Source organism: Balaenoptera physalus (genome assembly GCF_965194825.1).
Source record: "Balaenoptera physalus genome assembly, chromosome: 3".
Classification (NCBI taxonomy): Eukaryota; Metazoa; Chordata; class Mammalia; order Artiodactyla; family Balaenopteridae; genus Balaenoptera; species Balaenoptera physalus.
Genome location: NC_138890.1, coordinates 35,141,923 through 35,167,273, shown reverse-complemented (window position 1 = coordinate 35,167,273; position 25,351 = coordinate 35,141,923). Strand labels below are relative to the sequence as shown.

General features: G+C 37.8%; 1 long non-coding RNA gene across 1 annotated transcript in view; it reads right to left on the bottom strand.

The window, feature by feature from the left end:
* LOC309658247 overlaps positions 1-25,351 on the bottom strand; it is a 537,688-nt gene that overhangs the window by 111,038 nt on the left and 401,299 nt on the right. The window contains exon 8 of the long non-coding RNA XR_014262136.1: positions 14,232-14,387. This is a non-coding gene — a long non-coding RNA (uncharacterized lncRNA). The remainder of the gene's footprint in view (positions 1-14,231; positions 14,388-25,351) is intronic.

Genomic DNA, 25,351 nt, shown 5'->3' with positions numbered 1-25,351 from the left:
AGCAGTTGGACTAAATGCGAGTAAATCAGTCCTACATCCTGGATTTCCCAGATATATGACACAATATATTTCCCTTCCTTATTTAAACTAGTCTTTGCTGGGTTTCTGGGTCCTGCAATGAAAAGAATTCTGGTGTATAAAGAGCAGGAATTATCCATTTATGTGTGTTTTGGTTTGGTTTTTTTCTATTTTAAAGCTTTCCCCATCACCTACAATAAATTCTATACTATGGTATTCTCTATATTTCCTGGCTTAAATACGTAAGAAAATGTTTTCAACCATTTAAGTTTTATCTCCCTCCATAATGTCTTTTTCACAGTATTCAAAAGCTTAGTGAATAAATTCTAGAAACAAAGCAATACAGTAAGCCCCCTACATACGAACCGTCAAGTTGCGAACTTTCAAAGATGCGAACATGCGTTCCATCAGTGTCAGGCGTAAGTGAAATTGCAGCTTGCCCTCTGTCTCCTATTGCAGACGACCCTTCAGCTCTACCATCTCCCACCTCCAGTCAGTAACTCTTCTTGCCTGTTCACTTGATGCCAGCCCCTGTATGCCAGCTGTTGTACTGTACTACTGTACTTTTCAAGGTACTGTACTGTAAGATTTAAAACGTTTTATTTTTGTGTTTGTTTTCTTAATGTATTATTTATGTGAAAAGTATTATAAACTTATTACAGTACAGTACTATGTAGCCGATTGTGTTAGCTGGGTACCTAAGCTAACTTTGTTGGACTTAACGAACAAATTGGACTTAACGAACATGCTCCTGGAATGGATCTCGTTCATATGTAGGGGACTTACTGTATATCAATTTGTAATACAAAACTTACATTTCTACTTTGGTGTCAAAGGTCAGCAGATACTCTGCTCATGGTAAACTGACAACAAGCCACAGAGGAAGGAAAACTGTTCTTTTCTATAAAATTAGTGTAAGATCAGAACTGGACATGCTGGGCATTGTTTCAAATCCTCTCTGCCTCATCTCTTAATCCAGTCATCGATACAGTCATGGCCCTTCACCTCCAAACTGGACTGGGACCCTCTCACTTCCTGCCCTAGCTTCTCTAATGCCCTAGGCTGGGATGCCTGCAGAAACTTGTTCCTCATTGCAGAAACATAATCAGAAAGTTCAGAATTCACTCCTGAGACTGCTAAGTCAGTTAATTTGATAGTAATCTCAAAACTATTATACTCACCATGCCTAACCATGCTGAGTTGACAGAAGGCTACTGGTATGGCCTTCTAAATATCTACTGGACGTGAACAGTCATTTCCAAAAGCCACCTTACCATTTCTACAAATTATTGATGGATTTTTTTCTTTTCCTGAATTGGCTAATGTGATCCTCTAGAAACAAGCCATTACCCAATGGCTCAACTTAGCCCCTGATACTTCAATTTTACTTTACATTTCTCTTCCTTCAAAGGTTGACTTGTAAAGAAATCAGTAATTAAATATCACACAAATAAATGAATGTAATGTTGTGGTAAGTCTTAGGAAGGAAAAATATAGAGTGCTTTAGGGGCTTAAGATAGGAGACATAGTTTAACCTACATACCAGGAAAAGATTCCCAGAGGAAATGTCATTCAAGCAGACCAAAAGGATGAGATTAAGTTAACTAAGAGGATTTAGGACCAGCGGAAGGAGAGGCATGTGGGAAAATATGGACAAAGCTCTGTGGTTGGAGTGAGCACAGAAAGTAGACATAGCTAAAGGAAGATCAGTGTAAATGGAGTGAAGAAAGTGAAGAAAGTCTTCACCATATGGGGTCCTGTAGACCCTGTTAAGGTTTTCATCTTTATTCTGAGAACAGAGGAAAACAATGAAAGGTTTTTAAGCAAAGTTTGGTGTGAGAAGACATAGGATTGTAGTAGTTGTTAAGTTATTTCGTTGGTCAAAGTCTACCTTCACTTTCTCAAGACTCTTAACCCCATGCAACTGTGAAGATAAATCTTATTTTACTGGATGAACCAAGGAACAATTTTTTCTTAAATATCAAGGCACTTACATGCACAAAGATAGCTAAACTTACATGTACTCACACACAATATTTCACACACAGATAATCTTAACTCTCATCTTTTAGCTCATTGTTTTTTAAATATGACAATATGTAACCACCTCTATGATTATCAAAATTTTCAAAATTTTGCATCAACATTACCTATTTCACAGTCTTATGACAGAAAGCATGCATGGTTTAAGGCCTAAAATTAAAATCCAACGTTACGTGCTACCTTGACATCTGGGAGAAACCAGGAGGGCTTCATCTGGCCTAACTCCAAGTTTCCCTCCCCATTCTGATCCTGTGGGTAAGGTCCCCTAGCTAAACAACCTTCCTTACCAAGGGAACCAGGCACAGCCCCTGCTTATCCCTAAGTAGCATATTTCAGTTCCCTGCCATCCCATGAAATTATTCAAACATGCCAACCGCATCCTCCTGCTGGAACAAGAGGTCACCTCACCCTCTTGGTGCTACAAACCTTGCTGCCCACAGCCCCTGGCTGTTCATTCTGTTCCTAAATACAACCCCTGTATGGCCCTGCATGGCACAGTATCGTCCTTCCTATATATGTGACTACTTAACTGCTGTCAATCTCATCTGTCCAGTGTTATGGTGTCATGTGTTCAGCCATTGCCATAGCCCAATGGTGGAATCTCTCTGTCATAAACAAGGTGAATAGGAGATGATTAAAGAAGCATGTGAATTAAAAAAACCAACATGTGAAAGTGTTGTGAAAGATATTAAGTACTTTACAAATATAAAATCAGACCTTTAAATTAAGCTAAGACTCCTCATTTTCGGCTGTCAAATTGCCCTGTTTATTTTACAGATGAAGAAACTGAGGCCATAGAAGCAAAGTTGTTTTCCTAAGTTCATGCAATTACTAAGTTTTATGGTTAGATTTAAAACTTTTGGTCATCTGAATCCAAAGCTCATACTCTTCCTATTATGTCATATTGCAATCATTTGTCCCCGTTCAAGTGTGAAGTATATACAATGAAAATAATTAATATTTCTACTTTAAGAAAAACATAAATAACAACCATGTGATTTTCTTTAAAATGATCATATTATACCCAGCACATCCACCCACAAGCATAGGCAAACACCTCATAAAAAAGCTCTCAGGTATCTCTGGTTAATCCATCACTAATGTCCTTTGACACACACACACAGACATACTTGACCACCACTGCCACCTCCATCGCATATTCTTGCATTTAGTGTTAGCACTTCTAAAAGGAAGGAGAAATTCATCTTTGGTAAAGCAACACAACCATGGAGAATGTTCCATCATAATATTTCAACTGCCAAACAATACATTATATCACTATTGTTACAGTATTTAAATTTCCACATGGCACCATTTATTTGGTAACTTCTAACATGGCTCACTATCACAGAAAGATATCTGAAGGAATGCAGTATAGCCTAGTTCCTTGAGAAAGGATTGATAAACAAACATGATCAGTGTTTACACTTGCCTCAGCTCTGAAATGTGCACAATAAACACAGATGAGAGTATCCAGAACCCAGTGCTGAAAAAAACATCTTAGAGGAATAAAGAAGTGGTATGTTTCAACCTGTTAAAAAGATGATTTCATAAAATCTCTTAATCTCTTAACACAGAGTTTAAGATGCAGAAATTACTCAACATACAGTGCATGTTAGATATTAGGATTCAAAGGAAAATCTGATGCTGCCTTATGTAGTCTTCAAAGCACAATAAGTATTTTGCATGTTTAACACTACATAATACTCACGAAATGAAACACTTGCAGCTATCTTTATATTGAATTTATTCTTAAATCAGTAAATGGATTTTCCCACATAAAGTTATTTACTTATGATTAGTCAGAAGTAACAAAATTTTCAAAACCCAAATCAGCAAACTAGAGATTTTCATTCTCAAAAGTCAGCTTAGCCTTCTCTCTATAAGAGGAAACACACACACAAACACACACACACACCCACACACACCGTGCTTAATACGTAATCTAGCTATGCTCTGTACATTTTACCATCCTAAATTTAATTTACTTTGCTCAGGAAAATTTCAGCAAGGAAAAGGACAGCTGTGGGAAAGGGAGTAGGTATTCGATTTAAGTTTACAAGCATTTATTGAGTGTCTATTCTCTGCCAGGAACCTGTTACACTTTGAAGATAAATGGTAAATTAAATGCACACACACAGTCGCTCTTACAGAGTTTGTGTGTGGCAAAAAAACACAGACTCTCCTACAACACTGTTATTTTATTCTGCTCATTTGTTCATAGGACTTACTTTTTATTTGTATTTATCTATTTGTCCGCTTATTTGTTTGTAATTTGGGTTCTCCAACATCAGCTGATACACCCATGAAGAAAGGACTCATGTCTACTTCATTCATCACTGTAAATCTTGCCCCTAATAGATGTCTGGCACGTTAGACAAGTAATAGACTATGTTTGGGGTCCCCATACCACCCTCAGTTTCAATGATTCACTAGAAGTACTCACAGAATTCAGAAAAGCTGTTATGTTCATGGTATGGTTTATTACAGCAAAAGGATACAGATTGATATCTGCAAAGGAAAAAGGCTCATACAGCAGAATTCAGCAGAGATTAGGCACAAGCTTCTGGCTGTCCTCTCCCAGTGGAGTCATACAGACAGCACTTAATTCTCCTAGCAATGATGTGTGACAACAGGCATTAAATATTGCCAACCAAGGAGCTCACCTAAGCCTGCTGTCCAGGGTTTATTACTGGAGGTCAATCACATAGGTAGGAAACACTGACACTGGTTACTCAGTGACCTCTCCTGCCCCTTTAGAGGTCAAGCTGACACAATACTGCTCAAGGCCGCCCTGTGAATCTCATTGTTAGCATAAACTATCTGCTGTGGCCCAAGGCCTCAGGTGTACAAAGATACTCTTATCAGGCAGGATATTCCAAGGGCTTAAATGTTATCTCTCAGGAGCCAGTCAAGGGCTTTTTAGAGTGCTTTAAGAGTACATAGCAAAGGATTTAGCCTAATTTAGGGATAGGGAATGTCTCCCTGAGTACATGCAAGTTTAAACTGTGATCTAGAAGACAAACGGAATGTACCAAATTAAAAGATGGGGAAAGTGAAAAGGGAGTAAAAAAGGAAGTGACAGTGGCAGGGATAGCCTACCAGAGTGAATAAGCAGCACGGAGAAAATCTGGAGACACATTTATCATTTTTAAATTACTCCACCCGATCTCTGTAAAAAACATACATCGATGTTTATAGAGAAGAGAAAACTCTGCATAAATTTCTTTTAGATGCATCATTTAAATTTTATACCAAGAACAAACAACCCCTTCCTCTGGCCTGTATAGTTTAGGCTCCAATCTTTCCTTAGTCTTCCTTGGTAGTTCACTCACTTAAAAAAATATTTAGTGACATTTACAACGTACCAAGCATCATGCAGGACTTTGTCAATATAGCAGCTAATCTCAGTTCTTGACCTTAGTGAGGAATTTTATCTAAAATGAATTGGCACGGTTTTACATTGTGAGAGTGTAAAATAAAGGAAAAACTATAAACAGGAATAACAGGTGGAATAAAATTTGTATGATTTAGATTTGGGTGGCAAGGCCATCCTCTCTAAGAAATCACATTTGAACTGAGATCTAAAAGACAGAGGAGTGAGCCAGGTAAAGCATGAACAGGATGGGGAACAGGGAGTGAGTAGCAGTACCGGAAAAAATCACAGGACCGTCTGAAGATTCCGAGTGGGAAATACCTTGATGTGCCAGGGAACAGAAAGCGAGCCAATATTTCTGGGGTGTTATATATAGAAGGGAAACTGGTCCAAGGAACAGGTAAAGTGAAAAATAAGGGCCAAATGATGGAAGTCCTTCTGGCCTATCATAAGAGTGTGCCTTTAGTTTGAAATGCAGGTACAGAGCAGAGTTCTAGAACCATTAATAGCCTGTTTGGGAAGGACAGCTAATGGCTAGTGGTTACGGCCAGCTCTGAGTCCCACTCGTGCCTAGATATGGCTGTTTCAAGTCCTTTAACACAACACACTCACATACACACGCACACACACACACCAGACTTTGTGCTTTCAGACAAAGAGCAGACTAAAGAATATTGTACACTCCCCATTAGCTTTGGGACGGGGGAGTCCTGAGTTTACGTAAGGTCATTCTTTGAGTCCAGAGCACCTGAACCAAAAGGATCAGATCTCCAACCCTGGCAAATGTATAGGCTTACCTATGACTCTCCTCCTCAAGGCAAATTTTTCACCTCCTAGCCCTGCATTCACTGGTGTGCTGAGTCACCCAAATTAGGCCCAGAAAACAAATTTAATGGCCCTCAATATATATGTATGTATTGGAGACATTTAAAAACTGTAAAAGTATTCCCTGTTCTTAAGGAGCTTGGAACATAGTAGGGAAGATAAAACATAGACAGAAATTTTCTCAAGTTCAAGCCATAAATCACAGAAGGGGGAAAACAATAAGATACAGAGGAGGAAAAAAAAAAAAAATGAAATCAGACATTATTTCGTGGAAGGAATATTTTAGCTGCACTTCAACTATGTAATAGCTTCAACAAAAAGAAACAGGTAAATGTATTAGGAAAATTTGCAAAAGCTCTTTGAATATATACATGGGAAGCTACATGGATTGGTTGATCTTAGCTTCTACTGGTGAAGGCCAAACTTCTGTTTCCCTCCACATGTTCTCAGAACAATTTGAAAGTTCCCCTTTCTGTCCGGGGACATATGCACAATACAATATACTTCGTCACTAAAGCATCTGAGCTATGGGTTTAGAGCAAAGTCAGGTGGGGTGTTGAAAAATTCAAATCAGATAATGCCAAAAGTGATGGAAATGTTTTACAATCGGCTGAGCTTTCAGCTATGATTTCAAGAAGCCCAAAGAAAAAACGTTTCATGGACCTCATCACAAGACAGGAAAATTTTACTGAGAGTTCTCTGAATAAAAAATTAACCAAGGATGGTGATCAGGAGGTTCAAATTGCTGGTAGGTTAAGTCTCTGTGGTACTGCTTGTATCTTGCTATTAAATTTACCATAGACAAAACAGACGGGACAAGGCTTGAGTCCCTTGTCCTCAAAAAGCAAAGCCTTTCAAAATGACACTGTGACAGGTTAAATTCCACATGCTCTATTTGAAGGAAAAATAAGAGAGGTCCCTAACAGAGGTAGGTTTGGCAACACTAAAGAAGCGTTAAAAATTCAGTTCCTCTCATTTTTATTTGCAGCAGGATGAGAATTTCTCTCCCTGTCCCAGACTTTCTTGTCTTGCATCCTCCTCCACTCTCACCCCTCATTCAGTACTGTAAACAGAGAAGAGGGGCAAAGACATCTCAGAACTCTAACACATTTATTTACTCATACATTTAACAAGTAAGTCCTGAGCACTTACTAAGTACTGATAATCCCATAATGAGCTAATAAGGTCCTGTCCACATAGCACATGTATTTTTATGGATCTTACATTCTAGATCTTTCATCAAAATTATTTTGTGAAAAATTCTTTATTATCCAAAGGAAGATGTGTTTGTCTTTGTGTTTCACCCTAGAGACTATTAAGAACCTACTCCTGCGACACACGTGGGGGAAGGCCTGGAAGTACCTCCCCAATATGGAACTAAGACCCTCAGGGAGGTGGAAGAAAACAAAAGGACTAACACACTGAAAAAAGGGAGACTATCAGACAAAGAAGTGAACTCCATGCTGCCTAGTCAAGATGGACTGACAAATCATTTAATGGAAAAATCAAGAATTCGTATGTACCATTTTCTTTTGGGTAATGGATGATATCTATACCCTCTCACACATTATAACAATAACCACAGAGTTTACATTTGAAGAACTCATTTTTCTCCTTCCCCCTGACCCTTTCCTTGGAGGAAGGTCTTCACTAGGGCAGAGTAAAGGGATGTTTAATATTAGCAAGAGAAATTTTGTTTTTATGTAGATGCTCCAATCCAAAAGAATCTAAATCCTCCTCAACTGATACTCAGGGTCCTGCCCCTTCGGGGTAGAAAGTGGTTTCAAAGAAAGAACAAAGGGTTGGGGGGAGAATGAGGAAGAAAACAGAACACTCTGCCGTGTACCCTTCTGTTCACGCTATGAAGCGGGCATTGCTTTGGGCCCTCAAAGAGATGGAGCCTCAGTCCCTGTCATGAAAGGCCCACACCTTGAGGGGGTGTATTGTACCTCACAGTCTGGTCCACAGGAGACAGCCATAAGGAACACACAAGTTGCAAAAGGAGAGTTTGCCTCTGTTCTGCCCAAGGGAGAGAGCAAGCTTCATATAAACGGAGATGCAGGAAAAAAGGCATGGTGGTGGTAATACCAGTTCACACAAACGTACAGATCTAGAGGATCCCAGAGTATGTTAAAGGTAGAGCCAGCTCTCCAGTCTCCCTGCATTATAGAGTATCAGTAGAATTTTCTGGGAGTGAGACCAGAAGATATAATTAGATTTCAGGGTTTGGAAAAGTGTGTGAGAAAAGGAAGCCCATCAGAGAAGTTGGAACTCAATTCAGCAGGAAATGTGAAATCAACCCAAAGCTTGCTGTCTGAACAATGATGTCAGGATTAATAATTTGCCTGGAAAGGAGAATTTGCTATTTCTAAACTCACTGAGGTTGGGACAGGAAGACTTTAATTAGAGCCTAAGAAAAACTTAATAACTTTATATGGGTAATATGAGAAAGAGGAACTTTACACTCATTGTTCAGTTACTTCCTTTAGAACTAAATTGGAACATGATGGGAAAACATCACTATGGTAAGAAGAACAAGCTTCAGGACTTCCCTGGTGGCCCAGTGGTTAAGAATCCACCTGCCAATGCAGGGGACATGAGTTCGAGCCCTGGTCCGGGAAGATCCCACATGCCACGGAGCACCTAAGCCCGTGCACCACGACTACTGAGCCTGTGCTCTAGAGCCCGTGAGCCACAACTACTGAGCCCGTGAGCCACAACTACTGAGCCCGTGAGCCACAACTACTGAGCCCGTGTGCCACAACTACTGAAGCCTGCGCGCCTAGAGCCTGTGCACCACAACGAAGAGTAGCCCCTGCTGGCCGCAACTAGAGAAAGCCCGCGCACCACAACGAAGACCCAATGCAGCCAAAATAAATGAATTAATTAAAAAAAAAAAAAAGGACAAGCTTCAAAGTATGCCATTAGTGTTTAATAGGAGCCTGATGCTATTTATCTGAGAATAAAATTTTCCCAAATGAGCTAATACCAAGTGTAGCAGATCTTGAGCTGTACCATCATTAGATAAATCTAAATGATATAAGGAATTCCTAATATCCAACCCAGCAGGCCAATGAACTCTTCCTTGAAACTGTATCAAGCTCACTAAGAACACACTCTTTGGAGTGAGATAGGATGACACTAGCTTTATCACCTTGGGCAAGCCACTTAACCTCTGGCTGCCAATGACGCAAGAGGGAGGAGATATGGAGATATATGTATATGTATAGCTGATTCACTTTGTTATAAAGCAGAAACTAACACACCATTGTAAAGCAATCATACTCCAATACAGATGTTAAGAAAAAAAAGGAATGCAGTTAAATATTTACTAATCATTGGCTGTGGATCAGGTGTCATGCAAACTACTGGAGTATAATAGAGAAACAGGCAGATGTAACCCCTGGCTTCCTAGAGTTTACATTCACGTGGAGATTGTTCAAAATGGGAGTGAACAAACAATGCCAGTTTTGTAAAATGAAGATATTTTTACAAAACCTTTGTTATGCTTATGTTATAGGTTATTGTGAAAATTATATAAAATAATGTATATAAATCCCTTCACTGACCTAGTAATAAATACTGAATAAGGCTTAGTTATCATTAATATTATTACTGACACTGTGGGCTTCAGGAAGTTGCATTTGTAAAAGCAATTTGCAAATGCAACTTTTGTGGAAGGCTAAAAAAGTCGAGTAAAAAATGATTTCAAAGCAAGCAGATTCTCAGTTTCTAACAGGATACATAAGCACAGTGAAACTGACACTGTGCAAAAAGTATATATATACTTTGTTATTTTAAAAGGACACCTACTGTGGCAGACATCACTCCTTTTATCTAAGTGCTTTGCCATCCAATCACAGAATCAAGATCTAATTTAATGGTAACTGGTTACTTTGGACAAAGAGAAGCAAGAGACAGGTTAATTGCATTTCACCGGGACCGGAACATTAAAATAACCCAGGGAGTAATTTATTCTAAAGACAAAGAATCCGGGGCCAGGAACATTTTAACCAACTATGAAAGACATCCATGGAATGGGGCTGTGTTAAAGAAAAGCCTAGTAAAATTCACAGGCTCCCTTTTCTCAAAGTTTGCAACCTGAAAAAAAATTAAATAAGATAGAGTGGGTAATTTTTTTCAACTATAAGTTTTCTAAAAATGGGAAAAACAAGTTAAGATTTAAAATGCAAAGACTTTACCAAACTGTGGTCTTCTAGTAGTCAAATCCTAAAGCTTACTCAGGATTCCCTGGTTCAGTGTCTGCTCACAGCAAGCTTTCAGGAATTACTTGTTGGATAAAGCAAATTTTCTGGCCTTGTAAATTCCACTCTGTGTTTTAATAATTCAATAGCAAAAATAAAAAAAATAATAATTCAATAGCAAAGCTGAAAACATTGCTTAGTCATTCCTCATGCAAAGGCCTTGCATGTTATACCACAGTTTTATTAATAAGCCAAGTATTTCAGCTTTCATGCTGTCTGACATGAAATTAGAATAAATTTAACTGTGCTATTTCCTCACACTCTTTCCTGCTCCTTACTAATCATTTTCCGTTATCAGCTGTTAACACGTGAGCCATCACAAAACCCAGCCTAAGCCTCTACTGCAGTTCCCTATGTTCCATCGTCAAATGGTGTTTAAAATAATTTGTTTTGATATTCCAGTGCTCTTAGGATCATAGGTGGTTCCGCATTAAAGAGGACTATTGAAAAAATAGTGAGTTTGCTGAGTGATGTCACAAAAGGAATTGTCACAAAAGGAACTGAACAAGTGATTAGCTGCTAGAAGTTTCATAGAACTTAAAATAACAGTTCTAAGTACACGTTCTGCTAAATTATTTTCACACTGAATGTCTACCATGGTCTGAAACATTATCCAAGCCACCATCAGTATTAAACTGGACCACTGCAATAGCCTCTTATATGGCTTTCCTGCTTCCATTCCTGTTCCTACAAGTTCATCACTGAGTGGCCAGAGTTACTGTAAAATTTAAATCAGATCATGCCGCTCCCTTGTGTAAATTGTTCCATTGCTTTCACTGCACTGGAAATTAATCCATATTCCAAACTATGATCTTCAAGGCCTTATATAGGGTTCTGGCCCCTGCAGACCTCTTGAATGCCAACTCATGCTAGGAACCTGGACCTACTATATGTGAACCACACTGGCCTTTCTATTCCTTGGGTACACCAGGTACCTCTCTTCTTTAGAGCCTTTGCATCTGCCTTTTCCTTTGACAGAATGTACTGCCCCAAGGTTTTTCTAATGAGCACCTTCTTATTCAACTCAGTTCTCTGCCCCATGTCTGAAGAGGCCTACTGTCAACATCCAATCTAAAGGAGCAGCTACTCCCGAATTCACTCTCAACTCCCTCTTACTTCAGTCACAAATTTATCACTGTCTAAAATACTGTCTTCAAGTATTTGCTTACCTATTGATTAGCCGTCTGTTCAACAAGCCCACCCCTAAGATTTTCAATGCCCACTGACATATGTTTAAACATTTAAAAGTTATAAATCAAGCTAAAAAAACCTGCTAAATAAAATACATTCTATCCTCCTACCTTTGATAAAAAGGTTTAATAATGAAAGGCCAAGTTCAAATTTACCATGCTCAGACTGCTTGATGTACTGTGCCAGAATATGCAGCCTGAGAGAGGGGGTCAAACCCTGGCTCATGGCCCAACCCCTTTCCCTTCCCACCCTTTGACAATGGCCCACTCAGAAAAAAAGCCTCATATTAACATACAAAACACACCAACCCATTCAGCCATGTCTCATCTACAGTTCCTCCTCCCAGACAAGTAACAAGGCCCTGGCCACTCCGCAGACACAGAAGGGAGCACAAGAGTGTCATACTAGAAGGGATTCATGAAACAGGCTTGTGCACTCTCTAGAAGTCGGCTCAGGGTGGTTTGGGCAAGGAACTCAAGGTGCCAGTTACCTGGTTTATGATCTCAAAAGAGAGGCAAGTCAGCAGCTTCCCTTGGCCATTCGGACACCATGGCCAATATGGAGGGATGTGCTGGATAGGGCCAAAGTGTGATCCTCTTACATGTAAGGCCCAGGACAGGGCCCTGCTTGTATGAATTTCAGAGAGGTATCGCAGTCTAAACCCCACCCCTACCCCATCTATAATCAGAATGCAAGTTCCACAAGAACAGCTCTATTTTGTGTTTTCATCTTTAAACATTTCTATGCACTTAGTATGTGCTTAATAAATATTTGTTGAATAAACGAACAGCTGGTACTTGAATGTTTATGGAAATGCATATAATGTTTTAACCTCAAAATATCTTTATGAGTGTCTAGATAATTGTATATTCAACTTTTTAGCCCAAAACTTGAGTACAAGTTTGGGGGGCCGGTGGGGGTGGGGGGGAGATAAGTTCAAGTTCACATACTAACTGTTAGAACTAAAAATGAGGATTAAAAGGAGCCAGGTATTCAAGAGTAGAGACTCAGTTTTTGCCACCCATCAGATTGCAATTATGTGGAATACATTTTTTAAAATACTAGACTACTTTTTAGAGCAGTTTTAGGTTCACAGCTAAATTGAGAGAGTATAAAATGTTTTACCTTTCAAGTAACACAGAAGAAAATGAGAAATTTAAGATCCACACTTCTTCACCAAAAATGATAGGGAACCGGGACCTAAATCATGTCAAGGTTAGGAAGGCCAACAGGCTGACCCAGGGTCCTCCCTGGCAGGGGGTCCACTGTTCTTTGGAAAACTTAGAATCCAGAGATGCTAGAAACAACCTGAGATCTGCTGTTGGACCTCTCAGAGCCTACCAGATGGGTTCAATGGACTGGGTGAAAACTTTCCCTTAAATGTGACGGTCATCAAAGAAAAAACATCTAGGAAACAGGGCTTCCCACCATCATCAAGTTTTTCTAATCAAGGAAAAGCTATTGGCTCCAACTCAAAAGGAAGAATGTCAGCAGTCTGATCATATGGCAAAAGAACCATAGCAATAACAATGACAATCATCATGGCGAACGTATACTGAGTTTAGCTTTGCAAAGTCATGAACTTCTTGCCCTCTCCACTCCCCTTTCTCTCTAATCCAAGGTGCCATCAGCCCTCACCTGGTGGACAGCAGTCCCCTCCTCACTTAGGTCTTTGAGCATCCACACCTACCCTCCCCTATCTTCATGCTGTGACCACAATTCAAAATGCAAACATACTCATGTCAACACCACCAACACCTTATCCTTCTTAAAACCCTTCAGCAGTTTCTCAAAAATCTCAATTTAAAAAAAAATCAGAATCTATAACATGGTCTAAAAGGCCCTATATGTTCTAACGCCTGCTAGCGTCTCCAGCCTCATCACACATCACTCATCCCTCTTGTTGCCTGGGCTCCAGCCACACTGGCCTATACTGCGTTCCTCGGAAGCCTCCTGCTCCCTGCTGATTCCAGGACCTTTGCACGTCTTACTCTCCATGTGATGAAACCTCTCCTCTCTCTCTCCCCATCTTCCCTTAGCTAGCTTCTTCTACTCATCTTTGAGATCTAACTCTGATGTCACCTTCTCAAGGAAGTTTTCCTGCTCTTCCAGACTCAGAAGATACCTCAGAGCTGTAATACTGTATTGCTTTATTTCATAGCACTTGTCACAGTTAAAATGTTACACATATTTGTGTAGTTATTTAATTCATAGCTGTCTTCTCAACTAAGCTCACAAACTCCCCAACTATATTATAGGCTCCATGAAGGCAGAATGAGTGTGCCTTGGCTCACCCCTTTATTCCCAGAACTTAAAACCGTTCCTGGGCAAGTGACATCAGCAACATGGCTGAATAAGACATCCCTCGTTGTATCCCCCCCATCAACAACAACAATTTGGCATCCATCCACAGACAAAAGTGCCTTTGGGGGAGCTGTGGGACCTAGCACCATACACCAAAGAACCCAGGAAGAGTCCCGCTCACCCATACATTAGATAATAGGCATACAGACCTTGGTCCTGACTGTGGACACTGCAGGGTGTGTGAACTGGCTCCAGCCACTCTCAGCCATGGTCCAGGAGGCCCTGGAGAACACTGTCTTGGACAATCATACAGATAAGAGAGTCCTTGCAGAAGTCCAAGTTTCCAAAAAAGAAGTTCCAGCACACTGTTGGAGAAAAAAAAATGAGTTTAGATGCATTGAAGAAGATTGGAGGGAAAGTTTCCCTTTACCCATGTCATGCCTCCCCCAGGGTGGCACAGCTCAGTGTGCCAAATGAGACCTGCTAGGCCCATGATTGCTCCCACAAGGAAAACTGAGAGCATGTAGGTGAGTATCCAGCTTCCCTAGCTATATGAGATGTTGCCATAATCCCATTTCTCTCTCGCCCCATCCAGGGTACTAAGTCATGAGCTGTATGAGTAGGGGAGGGAAAAAGCTGAGAGAGCTGCAGATAGGACTCTCAGACGGCTTTAAAGAGACATAGATCCTACCAACTACATCACAAACTACACCAAGAAGCCTGTCCATGAGACATTGGGGATGCCTCACCTACCGATACCCCCAATTAACCCATGGGCATCCTTGGTGCTCTGGGTGCCTTGCCAACACGTATCCCCACCCTGCAGCTAGGTCTCCGTGCATGCTCCAGATGGTGGCAGAGCCAGTTTTGGAAGATGGCTAATGAGCACATGCAGAAAGCTGACCTGAATCTGTGAGCTAGAGACAGACCATAAATTTGAGCTTGAGTTTGGCCCTTGGGAAAGCAACAGGAAGGTTGTCAGCATTTGGCCTGGTGCTTTTTGGGGTGGAGAGAAACCATACACTCTTACAAATTCTGCCACAAGAAGCATGGAGCAGTTATATCCATAGAAGTTCTGAGAAAGCCTCATATTTCCTTAGTAGGGCTGATGGAAGGTATTTATTTCCCAAGGGCAGTTTAGTAAAGACAGGAGGACGTGACTAAAATGTAAATAAGACAGCAACAGAAGACTACAAGGAACATGAAAGAAATCAAGAAAATATGACCACCAAAAGATCAAAATAATCATCCAGTAACCAACTTCAAAGACATGGAGATAAGATATTGAAAATAACTGTTTGAAGGAAGATCACTAAGTTACAAGAAAACACAGAAAGACAATTCAACAAAATCAGGAAAACAATATGTGAACAAAATAAAAAGTTTAACAAAGAGACAGAAATCATAAAAAAGAACCAAACAACAATTCTGGAGCTGAAGAATACAATGAATAAAATAAAAAATGCAACAGACAGAATCAACAGCAGACTAGATCAAGCAGAAAAAATGATCTGTGAGTTACAAGATAGGACAAGAGATCTTCTCTAAGACATGTTATGATAAAACTGTCAAATATCAAACACAAGGAGAGTTTCTTAAAAGTAGTAAGAGAAAAGAAGTTGCAATTTACAAGGGAACCCCCATTAGGCTATCAGTGGATTTCTCAGCAAAAACCACTTAAGCCAGGAGAGAGTGGGATAATATATTCAAGTGCTAAAAGAAAAAACTGCCAAACAAGAATACTTTATCCAGCATTTCTTTATTCCAGCATTTCTTCAGAAATGAAGAAGAGATAAAGACTTTCTCAGACAAATAAAAACTGAAGGGAGTTCATCACAACTAGACCTGCCTTATGAGAAATACTGAAAGGAATTCTTCAAGATGAAATGAAAGGATGCTAACTAGTAACATGAAAACATATGAAAATATAAAACACGTCAGTAAAGGCAAGTATGTAGTCAAATTCAGAATACTATTATACTGTGATACTGTGGTGTGTTAACCGCTTAATTCTAGCATAAAGGTTAAAGGACGATAGTATTCAAAGTAACTATAGCTACAATAATTTGTTACTGAACACACAATATAAAAAGAGGTGAATTATGGCATCAAAGACATAAATGGAAAGGAGGAATAAAAAGGTAGAGTTTTGTATGCAAAAAAGGTAGAGTTTTGTATGCAAAAAAGTTAACTTGTTATCAACATAAAGTAGATATTTATAAGAAGTTTAATGTAAGCCTCATGATAATCACACAACAAAAACCTACAGGAGATTCACAAGAGAAAAATAGAAGGGAATTAAAGCATATCACTATTAAAAATTATCAATTCACAAAGGAAAGCAGCTGGAGAGAGAAAGGAAGACTGGAACTACAAAAAAGCCAGAAAACAATTAATAAGATGGCATTAGTCAGTCTTTATCTATCAATAATTAATCTTAATGTAAATGGATAAAGTTCTGCAAACAAAACGCACAGAGTGGCTGGTTGATTTAAAAAACAAGACCCAACTATATGCTGCCTACAAAAGGCTCACTTCAGCTTTAAGGACACACTTAGGCTCAAAGTGAAGGAACAGAAAAAGATATTCCATGAAAGTGGAAACCAAAAGCGAGTAGGGATGGCTATACATGTTTCAGACAAAGTAGATTTTAAACCAAAAATTAGAACTAGAGACAAAGAAGGTCATTATATGATGATAAAGAAGTCAATTCATCAAGAAGATATAACAATCATAAATAATATATGTACCCAACATCCAAACACCTAAATATATTAAGCAAATACTAACAGATCTGAAGGGAGACATAGACAACAATACAATAATAGAGGACTTCAATACCCCACTTTCAAAAATGAATAGGAACAAAAAATCAAAAGGAAACTTTGGACTTGAACTATACTTTAGACCAAACGGACCTAACAGGCATATACAGAACACTGCATCAAACAGCAGCAGAGTACACATTCTTCTCAAGCACACATGGAACATATTCTTCAGGATACGTTATATGATAGGTAACAAAACAAGTGTTGGCCAATTTAAGACCAAAATCATACTAAGTATGTTTTCCAACCATAATAATATAAAACTAAAAATCAATAACAAGAGGAAAGTTGGAAAATTCACAAACATGGAAATTAAACAACACACTTAACAACCAATGAATCAAAGAATAAAATCAAAAGGGAAATAAAAAAAAATATTGAAACAAATGAAAATGAAAACAAAACATACCAAAATACATGGGATGCTGCAAAAGCAGTGCTGAGAGAAAAGTTTTAGTAATAAACACCTACAAAAGAAGCAAGACAGATTTCAAGTAAACAAAATAACTTTATACCGCAAGGAACTAGAAAAAGAACAAATGAAACCCAAAGTTAGTAGAAGAAAGAAATAACAAAGATCAGAGCAAAAAGAAATGAAGTAGAGACTAAAAAGACAACAGAAAAGATCAGTGAAAGTAACAGCTGGTTTTTTGAAAAGATAAAATTGACAAACCTTTAGCTAGATTCACCAAGAAATAAAAATGAAAAGACCCAAATAAAATCAGAAATGAAAGAGACGTTACAACTGATACCACAGAAATATAAAGAATCATAAGAGACTATACTATAAACAATTATACACCAACATATTTGGCAACCTAGAAGAAATGAATAAATGCCTAGAATCGTACAACCTACCATAACTGAATCATGAAGAAATAGAAAATATGAACAGCAAATAATGAGTAAGGATTAAATCAGTAATAAAAAATCTCCCAACAAAGAAAATTCCAGGATGGTTTCCCCAATAAATTCTACCAAATATTTAAATAAGAATTAATGCCAATTCTTCTCAAACTCTTCCAAAAAATTAAAGAGATGGCAACATTTCCAATCTCACTTTATTAGGCTAGCATTACTCGATACCAAAGCCAGATAAGGATGCTACAAGAAGGAAAAAAAAGAAACTACAGGTCAATATCCCTGATTAATATAGATGCAAAAATTCTCAGCAAAATATGAGCAAACTGAATTCAACATCACATTAAATAGATCATACACCATGATCAAGTGGGATTGATTCCAGGGATGCAAGGATGGTTCAACATATGCAGATCAATAAATGTGATATATCACATTAATAGAAACAAAACCAAAAATCATATGGTCATTTCAATAGATGCAGAAAAAGCACCTGACAAAATTCAACAGCCTTTCATGATAAAAACTCTCAGCAAAGTGGGTATAAAAGAAATGTACCTCAACATAATAAAGGGCACATATGACAAACTTAGAGCTGACATGACACTCAAAACCTTTTAGATGAAAATTTTTACTCTCAGATGAGGAAAAAGACAAGGATGCCCACTCTCACCACTCTTATTCAGTATAATACTGAAGTCTTCACCACAGTGATCAAGCAAGAGAAAGAAATAAAAGGAAGGAAGAAGTAAAATGTTTGGTTGCCGATGACATATCATATAGTATATAAAATCCTAAAGACTCCACCAAAACCTGTTAAATAAATAATTGAGTAGAGTTGGAAGACAGAAATTCAACATACAGAAATGAGTTGTGTTTCTATGCATTAACAACAAAATATCTGAAAAATAAAGGAAACAATCCTATTCACAATAGCATCAAAAATAATAAAATACTTACGAATAAATTTAATCAAGGGTGTTACATCTGTGAGAATGGCTATTATCAAAAAGACAAGTAATAACAAGTATTAGATGGGGAGAAAGGGAGCATTCATGCACTACTGGTGGGAATGTAAATTGGCACAGCCACTAAGAAAACCAGTATGAAGGTTCTTCAAAATTTAAAAGAGAACTACCACATGATCCAGGCATTTCACTTCTGGGTATATATCCAAAGAATATGAAATCACTCTCTTGAAGACATATCTGCACTCCTATGTTCATTGCAGCATTACTACACAGCCAAGATATGGAAACAACCTAAGCATCCATCTATGGATGAATGGATAAAGAAGGGGTAGCGTGTATATATATATATATATATATATATATATATATATATATATACACACACACACACACACACACACATACCTATATATACATATTATACATATATTTACATATATATATAAATATATATATATATAAAATGGAATACAATTCTGTCATAAGAAAGAAGGAGATCATGGCTTTGGGACAACTTGGATGGACCCTGAGGGCATTATGCTAAGTGAAATAAGTCAGACAGAGAAAGACAAATACTGTATGATATCACTTGTATGTGGAATCTAAAAAAGATAAACTCACAAAAACAGAGAGTAGAATGACGGTTGCCAGGGACTAGGGGGTGAGAGAAATGAAAGATGTTAGTCAAAAGATACAAATTTCCAGTTCTAAGATGAATATATTTTGGAATTTAATATGCAATATGGTGATTATAGTGAGTAATACTGTATTATATACTTGAAATGTGCTGAGCAAGTAGATCTAAATAGTCTCAACACAAAAATGAAATGGTAATTATGTGAGGTGATGAAGATGCTAACTGACCCTACTGTTAGTTGGGTTTTGCAACAGATACATTTTGCAATATATGAGTATCAAATCGTTACACTGTACACCTTAAACTTACACAATGTTGTATGTAAATTATATCTCAATAAAGTTGGGAAAAAAACATCCCTAGCACACATTTGGTGTTCCGTAAATAGTTCTTGAATAAGGGAATAGGTAGAATAAAGGAATAGTTCCTTGTGTGCAAAGAATTGTGTTCTGCATTATTCATGTTATAAATGAGGAAACTAAAGCTTAAGAAGTTGACTAATTTCCCCAACATCATATGTTCAATAAACTGATCCTGCAGCCAGGAATCAAGCCCCCATTTTCTGACTGAGAGCTTCTATATGTTCAAAAATACTATGTAATAATATGTCTGCAAAAATTTACTTCACCTGCCTCCCCATATCTAACTTTTCTTCCATATCATAACTTCATTTGGAGATAATGTTTCAGCAGAAACGAAAATATTCCTAAGTTATTCTAGCACTTATTTTCAAATAGCAATGTGAGGCACTCTTTCAAAAACATTCCCACTTTTTATGAAATGGAAAAGACGTTCAAAATGTATTTATTTACCACAGATAAATTGAAAAATAATGTCAGGTACCCACGGTGTTACACTAAATCATTCCATTTTCTTTCCTAAAGCAAATGGTATTATCAACCTCATGCCACACAAGCCTTATACTACCCTGCTCCATGGTATTGAATTAACCTTTACCTGACATTTCTAGGTAATCATTTTGGGAGCCATCCAATAAATCATTTAATAAAATGAAAATGCAATAACTTTTCAGAAAGAATGTGTGCTCATTTTAAGTACTCCTAAGTGGAGGCAACTGCACTCAACAACAAAAATAGCTGTTTGCATCACCAAACATAAACGAGTGGATTGGCTTTCCACAAAGGCAGCCAGGAAGTATCTGGCCATGAACCAGAACAGGCTTCTTAATGACATCCTCAAACAAGGACAACTATGCCTGTGGGGTTTTCTTTCCTGCCCTCTTCCCCGTTTGTGGCCACTGAATTTTGCAACTGATCAAAAAAGCAGATTGCTTTTTGCAAGGACAATTGCATCACTGTGTGGTATAAAAACTGGTAACTAAAACTCCTTACCATTTATTTACCTTAAGAGACCACTTGTCTTTTGGAGAGAGAAGCTGACATCTATTTTAAAATATGGAAATGGATGGAAAAGTCACCTTGAAGAGAATTTTGGTTCTGCAAAAGGTCATTTTAATGACTTAGTTATGCCAATATAAGGAAGTGGGAGTCAGCTGTTACGTTCTTGAGTACCTTAGCAAATCTTCATTCCTTCATATTCCATGTTGGTTTCTCAGAATGAATAGACTAGTATGCCTAAGGAGGCTAGAACCTGAAGGAGGGAAAGGAATCATAGCTGAAATCCTTATCTTTGAGAGTTGATGTTTGGAAATTAGAGGAGTGGCCCAGAATAGCTTCAACCAAGGCCCAGTGGTAAGACAAGGAAATAAAATTTCTTTGAAAAATGAGGCTACTACAAGCTGGCAACTCTGCCTCAACTCAAGAGTCTGAGATTGTAGGAGAGGGTAGATTTAACAGGAAAAAATAGCTTATATAGCTGCTACTTCCTCTGAAACACTTCCTTTATTGAGTTCTCAGATAAAAAGATCTGCCATTTCACCTCATATGGGATCTTTGAACACTTACACAGCAAAGACCTTTCTGAGGATTTTAAATGATAATAATTGGCTTGAGAGAGTAATGCAATCAATGTATCCAACAGCAAGTAAAAAAAAAGCACAGAATAGTGATCAATTAGGAGTTCCCCTTAACAACAATGAAATCAGGTAATTACTTTAAAAAGCACTAGCATTTGTTTACATTCCATAAAATAAGGAAGTTTTGCATCTCTGCGAAGTGTATATCTACAGATCAGTGGCTATCAAATAGGGGCAATTTTTTTTTTAATTTAATTTATTTTTAACTGTGTTGGGTCTTCGTTTCTGTGCGAGGGCTTTCTCCAGTTGCGGCGAGCGGGGGCCACTCTTCATTGCAGTGCACGGGCCTCTCACTATCGCGGCCTCTCTTTGTTGCAGAGCACAGGCTCCAGACGCGCAGGCTCAGTAGTTGTGGCTCATGGGCCCAGCTGCTCCATGGCATGCGGGATCTTCCCAGACCAGGGCTCGAACCCGTGTCCCCTGCATTGGCAGGCAGATTCTCAACCACTGTGCCACCAGGGAAGCCCAAATAGGGGCAATTTTGCCCTCTCTCACAGAACATTTGGAAATGCCTAGAGACATTTCTGTTTGTCACAACAGGGTGCTGATATTGACCTCTAATGGATAGAGGCCAGGGATGCTTTGAAACATTCTACAATGCAGAGGCCAGTCTCCCATAACAAAGAATTGTCTATCCAAAATGTCAGCAGTACTGAGGTTGAGAAACCCTGATATAAATCAAAAAGAATCATCTTAAAGTCACAAAAAAAATACTCAGATCTCATTACAAACTCCACAAAAGTCAACGAATATGAAAACTGACAAAAACTTTGAAATCTTTCCATTTTTCAGACACCTGATTAAGTTCTTCATCCCAGGAATACATTCATAAAGGCTACTGAAGAAAAACTCTTCAGTCATTCTTTCCAGTATCATTCTAAATCCACACTGACATTCTGGAGGTGTATCTAAGACAGGCTTTGAGAATTTTATCTATACTTAAATGGACAACCCAAGTTACTATACAGTACATTATGGGGCATTTTGTGTACTTGGCAATTTGGCAAAAGAAACTGAACCAAAACAAAACTGTAATAAAAAGCCAGTGCTGTAAAGTAATATCTAGAAGCAGCCTGGGGCCACCTAAAATGAGTTGTTCTTTGATTTCTAATGTAGTACTAAGAGTGTGAAGTCTGGTCAAACAGAAGAAATTTTGAGTCCCAGCTCCATTTTAACAAACTGTTCTATTATAGAATCCAGGTTCACATACCTCACCTAAAACTAATGATTGTACTTATCTCAGGGGGTAATTATGAAAGTTAAACTATATGGTGCTTATCAAAATATTTAGGACATTAACAGCTTGACACTCTACAAATGTAGATAATAGTGACATGTTCCAAGCTAACTTAGGTAAGTGTCACAGGATGAAACTTGATTGAAAGAAGAGAATTTGGGGAATTTTCTCTATTGAAAGTGTCTCTTCTTTTGGAAAGTTTGACTTTCAGTAAGACATCAATTTAAACCACTAAGATATTGAAAGACAGGGGAAAGCTTATGCATTACTTCATGCTGATTCTAAATCAGGGTATTTTGTTAATGTTGATATACAGTAAAAACTTTGTCACAAAGAATAGAGTAATAATTACACAGAATTTCCACAGTTTTACTATTATAGAACTTCAATTGTTGGATGACCAATTTAAGTATCTCAAGATCTCACCTAAAGAAATAAGTATAAAAATAAAAGATAAGACATAAAAGTGACATAGTTCTGTTGGAAATTACAAATTTATGCATTTAAACAAAACATAATAAAACAAAACAAAAATTAGCATAATTGTCAATTTAACATTAGCCATATATGATTTAGAGGTGAGTAACTGAATAAATTCTCAACTTCTCAATGAGAATTTCTTAGGGGACATACCTACCTCGTCTAATAGAGAACATACTACCTACTCAGTAATCCCAAGATATCTACCCCAGGGTACCTATCCATACTATACCATTAATATCATTTGATTCATAACTCTTCCAGCTTGAAACCAACTTCATACTTTGTCCAGTTATACACCAATGGCCCAGTACATACACATAATTTATTGTTCCAAGTGGGTAGCTAAATCTATAGCCTTCAAATGATTTACACTTAAAAAAAAAAGATTTACACTTTCCTATGCCCAATCTGTTACACATGTCATAATCTTGATATTAGAGATCTGATTTTGGCCTAGGATTTTGAGCCTCCTGGACACTAATATAAGAACTAGACAGAAGCTATACAAGAAGAAAAGCAGCTTTATGATAGAGTTTGCCCAATACACCTTTTATGTTGCAATACTCCATTGTCAATAAACAAAAACTCACATGCTTTAAAAAGCAGTGCTTTTGTGTTATCTCAGTAAGCATGAAATTCTCCATAGGTTCCCATCAAAAATTAAGGAATAACAACAGGAGTAAGAAAGTTATGAGAGGTAACACAAACTAACAAAGTGCCTGGAATATAGTAGGAAATCAATAATGTTAACTATATTTAATATTACTAAATGAACTCAAAATATCAACATTTAAATCCAATCATTTTCTAGAACCAGAATACAGAGAGCATAAAATAATTTACCCCACCAACTTTCGACCTCTATCCAAATATCTCCAAGAGACTTTTAAATTATTTCATTATGTGGGAATTTACTGTAGCAAATTGCTTGATATACTTGTTTAAATACAGGTTTAAATAAAAACATTAGTTGACAGCTGGAAAATTACACTATATGCAGAATAATTTTATTCTAATTATATGACTAGAGAGAATATGTGTTATTTTATCCATTGTTCATCTCTTTCTTTTGGAAGATTTCTCTCCCCGAGTCCATGTAATTTGGGGAACTGAGATTGAGAACCATTAGAATGGCATAAATATGAGCTTCATGGGGACCTCTGCCCCAAGTATGGAGAAAGTATGCCTGAGAAATACAGGGGGTTTAGAAGAAATGGGACTCCAAATATAAAGAGATATAGTCATTACAGTTCCTGATCATTCCTAGCAAGGATTTTAGTCTTAAGATTTTAGTCTTAAGACTAACGGGAAGCCATGAAGAGAATCAATCAGGAGACAAGCATGGTCATGTTAACACATGGCAAAGATAACTCTGACTACAGTGTGGGACACAGTTTGGATGCGAAATAGAGTGAGTGTGTGAAATCCATTTTAGAGGTTATTTTTGACATTCAGGCAAGAAATCAAGGCATCTTTTCATGTGAGTCTTCCCTGACCAATATCAAACCTGACAAAGAGTTTATCCCCAGCTACTATGTACTTTAATGGTATCTTTTTTCCCATCATATTTATCTCAATTTAAGATGTATAATTTGTATGCTATAGTTTTTTTTGTAATGCCTGCTCTTCACTAGACTTGCCCATGAGTGGCAGGGATTGCATCAGTTTTATTTACTTCTTTTAACTCCAGTACATAGAAGAGGGTTTAGTTCAGAATTTAGGCCCAATAAATATTTGTTGAATGACTGAATGAATGGCCAGCTGAATAAGAATTGACACTAACCTTCATTGATCTCAGAAATATGGTTTCAATAGAAATGCTATCTCGACACATGATAAATAGAGATGAAAATAAATACATGGCTGAACACTCATTTATATCAATAATTACACAACTACAAGCAGATTTTTTTCCCATGGCTGTCGGTAAAGGAGACTGCTTTTATCTTTCTTTTGCTCAACATTATACATTCCAACAAACAGAAAATTAGCAGAAGTTGTTGGAAATTGGAAGAGTGGAAAAGAGTTGGACAACGTATAGGGCAAATCCTTTGACTACTAAGTAAAAAAGTTACCTACAAACTAAATCTACATCAAGATCCTAAAGCAACATTTTCACTCACCCTCCAGTAAATTAGTTTGATAATATAGAAAAAGAGTTCCTTTAAGGTTACTATAGCTCTAACTGAATTTTCAGTCCCTTCCCCCTCACCACTGTAGGAAAGTGTACTGTTCATGGTGCTGAAACTACAAAGATGGATGACTAAACTTTCTGAAGGTCTAAACACAATCTCAGCTCTTCTTTTTGATGCATGA